At 29.7% G+C, this 12737-nt stretch overlaps 1 non-coding gene across 1 annotated transcript; it reads right to left on the minus strand.

Moving 5' to 3' along the window:
* Nucleotides 1-12628: 12628 nt before the first annotated feature.
* Nucleotides 12629-12699, minus strand: J4E92_011069. Its single transcript has one exon. It is a non-coding gene; the product is annotated as a tRNA-Asn (tRNA).
* Nucleotides 12700-12737: the final 38 nt, after the last annotated feature.

Below are 12737 nucleotides of genomic sequence, written 5' to 3' on the forward strand. Positions count from 1 at the left end.
AGAAGTAGATTTGAGAGCGGCTAATTTACTAGTTAAACTTGAATAAATAGCAGATTCGGAAAATTTTGAAGAAAAAGTGGTATTCAATAAAGGTAAGTATTTCTGAAGGTAGTAATTCTCTCTTGCTCCCTGTTCTTCAGAAGAACAAACCTCTAAAATAGAAATGTTGAAATGTTCCCAACCAACTAACTTCAAAAAGACATGTAGTTTGCTATTAGAATCAGCTAAAAGATGATTACTAAATCTTCTTTTAAACATAGTTGTTCTACCTATGTAATAAATAAAAGGGTTGTACTTATATTCTATGATGTAAATACAGCCTTTATGTCCTCACTCTTTTAAAAACTCAGATTTTTTATTCTTGTCTAAACAATGATGACAAGTTGCTAAAATTAAATCACGATCAAAAGGTATTACTGGAGCCTCCCTATCTTTGTATAGTTCTCTTATGTATATTGAGTGTAAAGCTTGTAAATCTTCGATATTGTCATTCTCAGTAACAATGGTAGTATAATATTTTCTTATATCTAATTTAGTTCGTATTGGAAAAGACATGAAAACACTACTGCTATAAATATAATCACAATCAGGACTAATTTCCGCTATATATAAAAAAAGTAAAAAACAAAGTCAGGCCATAAACAATTGTAAGGTTTTATTTGAAAATAAAAGTTTTGATAATAAAATAAAAAATAAAACAAGACTTCGGGCGCTCGTGGTAGAATTATTGTATTTCTTATATACTCATCTACTAGTCGTTGAACGTTCATGTTTAAAATAAGAGGACTTTGTTATAAAGTACACTAAGGACTTTAGACAGTAGTACACTCTTATGCACCATTTTCCCACCCCAAGGTGGAAAAATATAACCCTAAGGCGTGCTAAGAAAATAAATACATGTTTCGCTTCGAGTTGACTTAAAGTAAGTCTTTCTCGAAATTCACCCGATTTTCAACAACTCCCTCACGGGAGTGTGGGACTAATTACTAATCCAGCCAGCAGAATTCCATATGTAGCTAATGAAGACATAGCTAACATATATAATATACCCAGATTATAATCTAGTAGTACTAAACCAGGACCATAAGGAATTACGGCGTATCCTAATAATGAAAAGATTAAAGTTATAATCGGACCAAGGAAAAATAATACTATATTGGCTTGTGTAGGAGAAACATACTCTTTTAATAAAAGTTTAAGAGCATCGGCAAATGCTTGAAGTAGACCATATCACGAATATCCCCATTTAGCCATTTATATGCATAAAACAGGCAAAGCTTGGGGACTTTCTCCCTAAATAGTGAACTATCCATTTAACGAATATATAAAAAATACATATTCTGTACTTTTTCAAGTAGGGTCTGACTATATCTTAAGCATTATTAATAATAATAACACCAACCACCGTTTAGTCGATGAACTGCACACCATAATAATTATGCTGCTTGGCTGCGGATTACCCATTTCCTTTCGTGCATCCATTTCGATTTTACCATACCACGAGTCATTACCTGTGCCACAATGATGTTACCATACTTGCTTGGTTGAAATAGCTTTAGGGCTTTCCCGTCAATTTGATGATTTATAGCAAAAGGTTTTCTTTCACTTAGGGCTTAATAAAGTTTCTTACACTTTACCTAAAACCTTACACTTTAATACGATAAAAATACAATCCTTTATAATCTTTATGAATGTCCAAGAATTTACTAATTGTTTTAGTACTTATTTTTAGTTCTTTAGCTGCTAAATGTTTTGAACTAAAACTAGGTTTATTAGAGTTTAAAATTAATTCACCATCCTTTTTTTTATATACTCAAATGGGAGTAGTCTCATTTTTTGCAATTTTTAAGTTATTTAGTAATTCTTTTTTCTTTAAATAAGTCAACTCATTACTAAAAAAGTACACTAAATAATCACCTTTTTTAGTAGCTATTTCAGTATCTAAGTGGTTTAATACAGATCTGTATTCTACATTAAAATATTCAGCTGCTTTTTGAATACTACTGAATGAATTTGTAATTAATTCTAAAGTTATACCATGATAAGCTCATACTGTACAATTCCTAGTTTTTCTTAATGATGATAATTCAATTAGTTTTTCTAATTCTAGACTACTTAATTCATGAGTAAATAAATAATAACCATTAATACCTCCTTTTATTCATTTATCTAGATGATTAGTAATAACTAAATGTTGCACATTTAATAATCTAGCTACTGCACTTTTAGATTCTAATTCAGTTTTAACTACAGTACCATTAGATTCTATAAAATACATTCAGATGTTTTTAGGTATATTATGATTTAAATTTAATCCATGCATAGCCTCATTAATTAATTTACCTACTAAATCAAAAGATTCTATTTTATTAGTTAAAAATACAAAATTTGTATAGGGCACATATGTATCTAAATACACACTAATAGTTTCCCTAGCTATACTTAATTTTTTAGATAGCTCACTTATAGAGCTAAATGTTTGATAATTAGCACTAACTTGCCCATTGAAATATTCATAGAGATAAAGATTAATACCTTTATATTTTTTATCTAAATTTAATTTTAATTTTCTAAGTCTTAAAATCTCATATAAAGAATCATAAGATTGTATTTGACCAAAATTACTTTTAAAGACAGTATTTAATAAAGGTAAGTATTTTTGCAAGTAAAAATTTTCTCTATCTTCTTGGATATTAAGATCACATAACTCAATAATAGAGAATTCAAAATTATCTCAACCAGTTGAATTAGCAAATTTATGAAATCTATCCTTTAAATCAGAATTCAAATGATCTTTAAATCTTTTGTTAAAATCTTTAGCTCTCCCTATATAAAAAATGCTAGTATCTTTTTTATATCTAAACATATAAATACCTCCTTTACCTTTTAAAGGTTTAAAAAAAGAATTTACTAAAGATGAATTAAGCAAATCAGTACAAGTAAAAAGTACATGATCCGAAAATTCAATAACAGGAGCTTTTCTATTACGGTATAATTCTCTTAAATCATCACAAGAAGAATGATAAAATCTTTTAAAGGTAAGATTAAAATTAGTACAACCCACTGAATTTGGTCCAAGTCTTCTTTGCATGCTAGCCATTGTTTTTCTCTCAGCTATAGTTACAAACGCTACTGTTAATAAAACAGGTACAGTAACAGCCAATACTTCAAGAACAGATATAATGGTTGGAAAATATAACATTTTAAATTTAGAATGATGATCTTAAAATTACATTTAGTTAAAAAGTATAATATAAAGTATATTTTAATATATCATGTTAATTATCTATTTAAACCGCATAGATTATATATTTTAAAATAATGTGTAGTAAGTTTACATGTTTTTTTGTATTAATGGGGCTTTAAGCAAAAGTTACTCTTCTCCCCGTTGCTCTCTAAAATTTAGAGTGCAATTCCATTTTTGCAAATGGGATTTGCTATACGATATAATTAGCATAACAAGTTAACCTAAATATTTTTTTTATTTAGATCTTTTACTAGACTCACCATTTTTATTGGAATAATGATCTCTATATCCTCGTCTAGATTCTTACACACCTCTATCCATTTCGTCTTGAGGATCTGAATCAGACGGGCTATCAATACATTCCGTCATTTTAGATTTACCTTTACCCTTATCAGAAACATTTTCAGTACATCTATGTTTACCTTTATCAGAAGTATTTTTAGTATCTTCCTCTTCATTTAAGTTATAATCATCAGTTTCTGAACCCTCCGGTTCAGAACCCTCCGGTTCAGAACCCTCCGGTTCAGAACCCTCCGGTTCAGAACCCTCAGGTTCTGAAGCATACCAATCAAAACCGTTGTGAAGATCTATGATTCTATGAGTATGGGTATCATATAAAGAATGAACTAAAGAACTTCTACTGCGATAATTATCACCCTCATCGATATCCCAGCTATTTAAATAATTATTTAAATAATCCATTAATTGATCTCTTATATTAGTAACGCCCGTTAAATAATTTAATAAAAAAGTGTTGTGATTTGTCAAAGCAGCAAGCTGCTCTGGATCAGTTTGCTGATCCGTTATTTTCTGATAATTTAACCGTATTGTTTCATTTGTTTCCATAACTGATTCATCATAAGTGCTAAGGGTTCTAGCGATGTCCTCTCTAACTTCACGTAGGAATCTATTAATATTACTTTTTAGATCCAATAAGAAATCCTCGGTAATTATATTAAGATCCTTAATACTCCTGCAAGACTTAAAATAAGGCGTTATATAGTCTTCAAACTCTTTTTCTGTAAAAAAGGCCCCTGTTTCTCTTTTTTTATTGTTAATTTTTTCAAAAGTGTCTATAGTATTTTTACCAGAGCTAGAGGGATTGTTAGACCAAAATTGGGAGGATTTTTCACTTATAGAACTACTCTCATTATCGTTTGTATTAGAATCAACTAAATCAGTAGGTTCTTCGGGTAAAATATCTAAGTCAGAAGAAGGTAGCTCCTCTTTATTGACTTCAGAAGGAGTAGTTGAATAATTGTGAGCAAAAACTACTAAATCATTATCATCAAAAGGAGGCATTTGATTATAATTATATAAAAAGCCTAATGGATTATAATCAAATAAAAAACCAAATCTGTCATAACGATTTAAATCATTATGACACCCTTTAGAGAAAAATGTTTTATTATTTAAAGAGTTTTCACTAGAAAAATTCTTATTCCATTGTTCAACAGGTTCTAAATAAACTTTAGAGAGGTTAAATTCTTGAAGTATACCTTTATTAAAATTAGCATTTAGGTTAACTATTGAGTTGTTGCATAGAATTTTAACTTTACATTGAAGATTAGAATGTTTACAAATGAATTTAGAGATAACATCTGTAAGATAAACTCTATTACTGTTAAATATTATGGCTAATTCCGTTAAAGTACCTTTATATTCAAAAGAAGCTTTCCACTCCCCACTTACAATTTGAGGTATGAATATTGTAGTAAACCTACTTAATTTAATTAAAGGATATACAGGCATAATATTCCTAATTAGGTATTTAGGATTTATTCTAAAAGGAGAAGATCTATTTTTAGAATTATCCACATTTAAACCTTTAACTGTTGATTTTAAATATCTACCAAGTAAAGGTAATTTAGTTAAAATTTTATTTAAACCTTTAGCTAAACTTTCTGAATTAGAATTTTTACCACCTGTATTTTCAATAAATAAACTTATTCTGTTAAACATATTTGTTGCATTAGTTAAACCTAGTCCTATAATAAATTTAACCAAAGGAATAATATAATAAAAGTTTATCCCAGCTAGTATAAAGATAAATATAACACTGGATACACTTAAAGAAAAAGAATTTAAACTAAATTGTTTAGTATAAGCAGATATAACTAAGGTAACAACTATTCTTATTAAAACAACTTTACAGAATAAAGTGTAAAAGAATGATGTAAGATTTAGAGTAGAAATGCTTACACCTAAGCCGCATAAGATTAAGAAAATATTAAGAATAAAGATAAAGATAAACATATATAACATAAACGGTCAAATAACATAAAAATTTTCAACAAAAAATATTAATTTTTCCTTTATAGACTTATTTTTATTACTACCTACTAAGCTAAGAATTATCATAGATATTCCTATTATAAAAAGAGTATCTAGGTAAACGTCATTATATGGATAAACATGTACAGTAACAGCCAATACTTCAAGAACAGACATAATTGTTGGAAAATATAACATTTTAAATTTAGGATGATGATCTTAAAATTACATTTAGTTAAAAAGTATAATATAAAGTCTATTTTAATTAAATCATGGTAATTATCTATTTAATGTGCATCATAGATTATATATTTTATAATAAAGGGTGTATTAACTAATATTTTTAGGGGGCTTTAAGCAAAAGTTTATTTTACTCTTCTCCCCCCCCGCTAATTTCTGTATAAAATGTAGACTGCAATATACCAGTAAATTCAAACTAGGATTTGTTATACTATAATAGATAAAAGTTTACTATAAATAACAAATTTTACCTTTTTCATAACAAGTTAACTGTAATTATGCAATTAATTTAGAATAATCGCTTAGGGATTATAGTCCCCCCTCATGCTTTTATGACAACGATAGTGAAACTTACATTCGCACATAAGGCAATGGTTAACAGGGCCACGGACACCACAACCACAACATCTGTCCGGGCTAATATCACTTAACATACGTGGTATATGTCTTGTTTCTTCGCAACCACAGGAGTTGCATTGACACCATCCACTAGGATGAACACAACCAGGTTTTTTGTTGTCACTTTTTTTACCTTTTGGTGGGTTTTTTACGCCCTCGCCCACCTTATTTCCAGTTTTTTCTTTCCCATCCTTAGCAGGTTCAGCCAGATAAATACCTAATTCTAAGGCTAAAATTGAAATAGCTATAGCAGCTAAAGCTAGAACTAAAGGATAACATTTATCAAATAAACTAGCAGTAAGCTGTATAATGGCTTCCATATTTATCGGTTCCATATTTATAATAGCTACCGGAATAGATAAAAAAGAACTACCCTTAAGAGTGCTATAAGATTTAGCAATAAAGGAAACTGGTGTAGTAGTATCTGCATTATTATATGAAGAAGTTTGTCTACTATCAATAGTTAATGCATTTTTACCTAATTCAAATATAAATCCTAAGGTCAATAGTACAAAAAATACCATCATAATAACTAAACCATAAATATCATTCGTATAACTACTTACACTGTAAGGGTATACTAGTAAGATTTCTAAATCAAATAGAAGAAAAAGAAGTCCAAAGATAAAAAAAGAAACACTAAATTGTGTCCTATTTTGACCTAAGAACGAGTGGAAACCACATTCGAAAACACTATCTTTTTCTTGGTACGCTTAGTCAAATTTATCATGCTTATATATTTACAACTAAATTTTATCACGCTATTGTTTATTAATCTGTATTTATTTTATTTTTAATAATACGAATTCGATTTAACCCTTTTTCAGTTAAATGAGCTTTATTATCCACTAATTTTACCACCTCACTAAAATATAAAAATTTTGTATTTTTACTACTTTGTAAAGGATATTTTTCAAATAATGGGATAATAATATCTCTTATACTAGAAAATTTGGTAATCTTAAAATCAATTGTTCCTCTATTAACTGAAGTTATAAACCCAGACCCTAAATATTCAATTAGGCTATTCATTAAATCTTTATCTCTACTACTCTGAGTTAAAATAAAGCTTAATTTAATAGCCTCTCCTAATTTAGATGTTAAAGATTTAAATATCACAACGCTGAAACAACCTTCTGCATCCGTAAACCCTACTAATCAGTAAGGATCTACAACTTTAGATAATAATACTTCAGGTCTTAAAGCGGGAAGTATATCAGGAAAAGCTACACCTAAGTCTTTGCTTAAACCTCTATTTAATACAGCTTTTAAAGCTACAAGTTCTAAGATTCCTTTATTTGTCAGATGACTTTTATTTTTAATTAAATAATAAGCTGATTTAAATAATGTATAATCCGCTTGTTTTTTAGTTATTAAGGGGTATTTATCGAAATGATTAATTATAATAGCTAAACCTTTTAAAGATTCAACACGATATTGGACAGCGTTTTCCCCCGTAAACGAAATAGTACCTGCACCAAAAAAGTCCTTAAAGCCCTTTAGTATTTTTAAGTCTTTTTTGTTTAAACTTATAACGAATCTACAAGATATACGTCAACCTAATGTATATTTTTTATCTTTTATTATAGATATCATAAAACAACCTTCACCGTCTGTAAACCCAGAAATATATAAAGGGTTTAAGTTTAATGTAGATGGGTGGTTAGTATAATTTCGCAGCTGAAAGGTGTTTACCCTGTCTGTTTTGTGTTGTGAGAAAAAAGTAGTGTAATTTATAAGGTTAGAAAGGATTTTGACTTGATAGTTTCTTTCGAAACCCGCTAGAGTACATCTTACATGAGGTAAGATATTACCTCATGAACTACCGTTTACTCGTTGCTCTTTTACAGAGTTTAACATAAGATTTCTCTTATCTACTAATTTAAACTCTGATTTAGATCCGCGATCACCCATTATCTTTTCAGATATCTTCTGAATTATTACCATACATGAGTAATTATTTCATCCACTTATAGCCTTTCAACTATAGCTTGGTATCAGAAGCTTTAGGGGTTTCCCGGAGTTGGGCAGTTTATCCCTAATATTTGATTTCCTATATCAAATTCCAGGATTGTGGGGTGCTAAGATTAAATTAACCGCTAATAATATAATAGCTAATATAGGTATAAAAATAATGAAAAAAGTTGTACTTGTCATTTATAAATTAAAAATGATTAATGCTAATATATTAGCTAAACTTAATAATTCTTCAGGTATAAAAATAAATAATGTTATTACTAATGTAATAACTGAAATAGATAAACTTAATGAGGTTGATATAACAATATTGTTTATATTTACGTTCACTTTTTGAACGATAGTATTTTTATCCGTTATTAAACCATCTGCATTAAAATCTATTAGTTCATCGTTTACTAGGTAATCTGGTTTATCAAAAAAGATTTGTTTTATTATAGCTAAATAATATACAGCACTTATAACGCTTGTTAATATAGCAACTAAGCTCATAAAAATATACCCGTTATCAATTGCTGCACTTAAAATCATCTGTTTACCAAAGAACCCTATTAAAGGTGGTATTCCCGCAAAAGAGAATAAAGTTAACCCTAAACTTAAGGCTATAACAGGATTTATGTAGTAATATCCTTTCAACTGATCAATAAGTTGAATAGGAGAATTATTAACATCGGTTAAATTACCATTGTTTTCATTACTATCCTGTTGTTTTTCATTACTATCCTGTTCTTTTCCAATATTTTTGGTAGAATTTGTATTATCTACATAACAATAAAGAGAGTAACCAATAGTTAATAGTAATATAAAAGCATTTAAATTTGAGATAGAGTATTGAATTAAATAGAATATAAAGGCTTGTGTTGATTCTACAGTGTGTATACTTAATCCTAATAATATAAACCCTACGTGTGATATTGTACTAAACGCAAAAAGTCTTTTTATTCTAGACTGTGTTAAACCCACTACAGTTCCCACAACTAAAGATAAAAGAGAGCTAAGTAATAAGCTATTTGTTCAAGAAAAATCTAGATCTAGTATTGGTTTACTTGTATAGTGAACTAATTCTAATAAGAAAATAAAAATAGAAATTTTTGCTATTATAGCTACAAAAGTTGTAACAACAGTAGGAATAGCATCATAAACGTCCTCGGAAGTAAAATTTATCTTACAAATAACCTTAATAATTTTATACAAATATAATATATAACATGATAAGACAATTATGATATAAAAACTATTTAACATTCTCTCTATTTCTATTCATTCCATTCTTAATCGCTCTAATTTGCTCCAACCCTTCCTTAGTAAGATGAGCTTTCGAACTAATAATCTCCGCAACCTTAACTCAATCTTCGAAATCTTTAGATTTCACACCCAGAATAGGGTATTTAAGGAAAAAGGGTAAGATTGTTTCATAGATCTCCTTTAAATTACTACATTTAAATTCCGCATAATCCTTATAAGTATAAAACTGTCCGCATGAAAAGTAATAAGCTAAACACTTAATAAGAGACAGATCACGAGAATGTTGAGTTAAAACAAAGGCCAAATCAACACGACCTCCTGCACAGTAAGCATCACTAACTCTCAGTTTAACCATAAAAGAACCATCACCGGAAGCAAAACCTGCTATTCAATAAGGATTAATAGGAAGCAACGTTTGTGCATCAATTAAAGGTCTATGGACAGGAGAATAACTAGGAAAAGCTTCTTTCTTACTTTTTTTTTAATATATTATAATATATTAAAAAAAAAGTTAGCGGGAGTCAAACCTCTGTTAATAGAAGCTCTTATGTTAATAATGGCTTTTAAACCTGAAGATGTTAAATGTTCACCTTTTTTCATTATCATAATAACTTCTCTAAATAAAATATAATCCGCAAGCTTTTGAGTGATTAAGGGGTATTTATCGAAATGAGGGATAATTTTTGTGACAATTTGATCTAAAGAACTAACTGTAAAATCACGACAACCATTTCTCTCTTTACTTATTCGTCCTATACCTCCAAAGAAATCTTGAATAGCTTTTAAGAGTTTAACATCTTTTTTATGAAGGTTTATAATAAAACTGGCTTCGATTTTTCAACCAGTGCTGCTTCTAGTCCCAGAGGGGGACTGACCTTTAGGTCTGGCCCCTGAAGGGGACCATCCCCAAAGGATAGGTGATTTACGTGCAATAATGGTGAAACATCCTTCTGCATCTGTAAAGCCTGTCACAAATAAAGGTAGGGTAATAAGAGAATATGTCTTAGGGTTAATATTATTACTAATTGTATAAAATCGTCTTGGCATAAATTGGTTAGAAGGGATTTTTACTGAACGGTTTCTCTTGAAACCTGATAGAATACATCTTAAATATGATAAATCATATCAACTACCGTATACTCGTTGCTCTTTTACAGTCACTATTTAAACCTTTTTTAATTTTTGCAATAAATATCTTCCTTTATATGGCGTCTGGGTATTTCTAGTCCCCGAAGGGGACTGACCTTTAGGTCTGGACCCCTGAAGGGGACCATCCCCAAAGGATAGAAAAATACATTCTAATACTTCCTGTAGGTACACCTAAGGCTTCCCCTACTTCACTCATTGAAGGATATGTTGTTTTTATTCCAGTTTCCTTATCAAGTACTTCTACCGGTACACTAGGACTTCCTGCTCCTTCTGCTCGTTTACGTCCTTTACCTCCTGTACTGTTTGTGTTACCTACAGCCGCAGCAGATATTTTGGCTTTTGCTTCTTCAGAATGTTTGGAACCTAATCGAGAACCAGCTGTTAATAAAATATTATATTCTGGTTTTAATAAATCCAGATAATATTGATCTCTTTGTATAGTTTCGGATGAATCACAATATTCCAGGATTTCTAAAGTAAAATTAGAATAACCATACTTCAGCAAAGCACTGTAGATCAAACTTTTCCTCTTTTTTATTCCTGATTCTAAGAAATAAATGTTATAGTAACCTTTCAATCTTATCTCTAGATTAATACTACTACCTACATATCTTTTTCCGTTAATTAAATTTGTTCAGCTATATACCCCGGATTTACCTTTATTTTCTTTTAGTACTAAGACCTTATCTATATCAGCATTTCTATATATAGTTACTGGCTGAAAAGACGGTGCAATAGATGAAGAATTAGTAGAATAACCACGAAATCACCCGTTTATGTGTGGTTTCGTAGTACTACTCTTATAAAGGTTTTGTTTTCCACTTACTTTTTTTTTTATATATTATAATATATAAAAAAAAAAGTTAGTAAAGCCGTTCTGGAATGTTTCACATGTACTAATAAAGCCGAAGTAGAAGAGAAAAGTGATACTTTAGAGTGCAGCACAGGGAAGGAGAAAATGAAGGAGATAAAATTATAATGTGCAAAAATTAGCAAAGGATTTAGAGATAAAACAGTGACTGATTTAGATCCGCGATAACCCGTATTCTTTTCAGAAGCTTCCAAGCTTTTTACCATCTCTGAGTGATTAGTTCAGCCACTTATAGATTTTAAACTATAGCTTGGTACTTGGATTTCTAGGGTGTTCCCGGAATTTGGTAGTTTGTCCCGTAAACACGATGACGGTGTTATGGATGATTTCCCACATCATCCTTCAGGACTTCAAAAATGGAATGGTGCAGCGGAAACTTTAAATAAGAATCCTACAGCTATAAATAGTAAACTTATGTGTATATAGTAAGATTTATATCAATATAGTAGCCCAGTAAGGTTGTCTTTACTTACATTAGATATGCTAGTTATAATATATAAGCTGTCTAAGTTTGTGGTACCAGAATTTGCATAAAGTAACGCTGTACCTAATAGTATAAAACAGGATGACAATCCCCCTAGTAAAAAATACATAAGACCACCTGAAGTAGCGGGTTCTGAATCTCTATAGATAGTTGATAATAAATACAGTCCATAACTTTGTAATTCTATGGATAGGAATATGGATACTAAATCACTAGTAGAAATTAGAAAAACACTACCTGTAACAATAAATAAGATAATTAAGGAGTATTCTATTATTTTAAACTGCTCTCCCATTTTATTTAAAAGTAAGGTTCCGTAGTAAACTAGTTTTGTAAATAAAAGTCTAGTCGGGCTGCTATATTCTTTCAATCAAACTTTTCTAGGGTAAAATGAAGTTAACAATAAGATAACGCTAGTTATTAAAAAGATAAACAGGTGGAAAAAATTCGTAGTAGCTGTAGTATGGAATAACCCACCGAAGATTCCAATACCTTTTGCTAAAAATAAAAGAGATAAATTATCATAAGCTATAAAAGCTGAAATAAGTAAGATAGTAATCGTTACTCTAGAGTACAAGATAGATTTGTCTCGTCTTGATGTAATAGCATTAGATAAAAGTAATAATATTAATGAATTTAGTAACATATCAGAATAGAGAGATTCGAACTCCCCTTTTACATCCTCTAGGGAGTAACAATTTTCCTAACATTATTCTGAAAAATTTTGTAAAGGCAAATGAGAAGCCTTTAAAATGAATCGAACATTTATCAGAATATTAACAGTATTCCGCTCTACCATTGAGCTATAAAGGCTATTAAAGAATGTTATAAAGATATCTAGTCCCCCCCGC

The sequence above is a fragment of the Alternaria infectoria genome (genome assembly GCF_024043175.1).
Source record: "Alternaria infectoria strain BMP 0036 chromosome Unknown scaffold_58, whole genome shotgun sequence".
NCBI lineage: Eukaryota > Fungi > Ascomycota > Dothideomycetes > Pleosporales > Pleosporaceae > Alternaria > Alternaria infectoria.